Source organism: Apium graveolens, chromosome 6, assembly GCF_009905375.1.
Source record: "Apium graveolens cultivar Ventura chromosome 6, ASM990537v1, whole genome shotgun sequence".
Classification (NCBI taxonomy): Eukaryota; Viridiplantae; Streptophyta; class Magnoliopsida; order Apiales; family Apiaceae; genus Apium; species Apium graveolens.
In genome coordinates this window covers 34,409,353-34,411,345 of record NC_133652.1, presented here as the reverse complement: position 1 = coordinate 34,411,345, position 1,993 = coordinate 34,409,353, and positions in this window count along the sequence as shown.

The window sequence follows — 1,993 nt, the reverse complement described above, 5'->3', positions numbered from 1 at the left end:
CAAGATTTCTACAAGTCACAGATTTAGTGTTGTAGAGAAGTCATTCGAGAACTCTAAATGACTTATCGAGAAGTCAGGAAAGCTACTAGAGAACTCAGAGAGATATCGACAAGTCAATTGAAGACATGAATTTTGGAGATATCGACAAGTCATTCCTTCACTAGAGAACTCAGAGTTATCAACAAGTCTACATTCATTAGAGAACTCTAAGTTATCGATAAGTCAAAGTCCACTAGAGAACTCAGAGATATCGATAAGTCAAAATTCACTAGAGAACTCTAAGTTGTCGACAAGTCAAAGTGAAGACATGAAGCTAAGAGATCTCGACAAGCCAAAGTCTCATTCGAGAACTCAAAGACCTCTATAAGTCAAATTTACTATGGAGTATTAGAGATCTCGATAAGCCAATATACTTATCGAGATGTCAAGTTCTCTATAGGCCAAATGGAGATCTCGAGGTAAAATCTCAAAGTTCAAAATTGCAGATCAGTTCAATATCCAAGATTAACAATCAACAAACAATCCAAACAGCTGGATTGACAAGTCTACAAAAAACAGCTTGGAGGATGTGCAAGATCAATGGTGAAGATTAACTGACAAAGGAAGATCAAAGTAAACACAGGATGCTAAGATACGCTAAGCCAGAAATAGAAGATATACTTTTCTATAAATGGAAATGACAAGTGACTTTTACTAAAGTTAATAGCATGTCTTATTGTACACCGTGTAAACCAGCAATTAGTTGAATTATAAAGTGAACACTGGTCCTTTAGTCAGCTATAACAATTCAGATAGTATCTTGAAACACTCTCAAGAAGAAGCTAAGCTCTTTATCAACAAATAGCCTAGAAATTTTATAACAAAACATTATTAATTTCAATATAAAATTAAGTGAGTTTTAAAGATCTGTGTTCTTTATTCCTGCAAGTTCAATTTCTGCATGAACACACTTTCACTACAAGATTTAATTTACTTTGTTCAACCATAAAAGATTCAAGAAAAGCTTAAAACAATAAAACACATTCACCCCCCTCTCTGTGTTATTCATTTCCTAACAAGAATATATGAATATTATTCTTTAAATAATATTTAATACAACATAATTTTCATAAAATAATTGAAGTAAAAAGTTTTAAAACTAATACTTGAAACAAATATTTAATTAATAAAAGATATACTTATACGAAAGTAAAATCTTTAATTGAATAATCCAAAATAATGTTTATTTACTATTCAAAACTATCGATAAACCTTATTTGATTAATAATTATCGAAAACTATATATATAATATACTCGGGAACATCGCCTCCCGGTTCAGGTAAATGTTCAACTTTGGGTTCCCTATACTATGGGTATACGCAAAATACTATTTATCACTAGCATACGTATTATGCAGCTCGTAAACTCTACTTTAAAATATTTGAACTCTATATCGAAATATCTCATTTCAAAACATGTATGCATATATATCATAAGAGTTTAACTTTAAAACCATACATGCATTGTATCGCAAGATATCATTTTATAAAACATTCAAGCATTTATATCACAATATAATACATACATTTATCACAACAACGGTAATAGGTTTTGTGACGCCCTCATTCTCGGGGTTAGGAATGGGGACCCACAACACCAATAAACTAATATAATAACAGTAGAATATAATAAACCCTGAAATTAACCGGATCTAAATAGGATAAAGTATGAGACAAGATTACAACTACCAACTGGAATATTATTATTACAACCCAAAATATAATTAAAACCATATCATTCGATTTCGAATTGGAATCGACAGTGTTAGGAATATGTGTATTAGTTTGATAATAAGTTAAACAAAACACTTAAGTAAAAATCTAGTGTTTGTAGCCTCAACGGATAAGACCATCTTGGCTATCCGTTGAAGGAGTAGCTTTACTTAACAATAAGTTTAGTATTGTAGCACATTTCATTCTCTGGATTCAAGTTGTAATTCTTAGATGTTGTAGG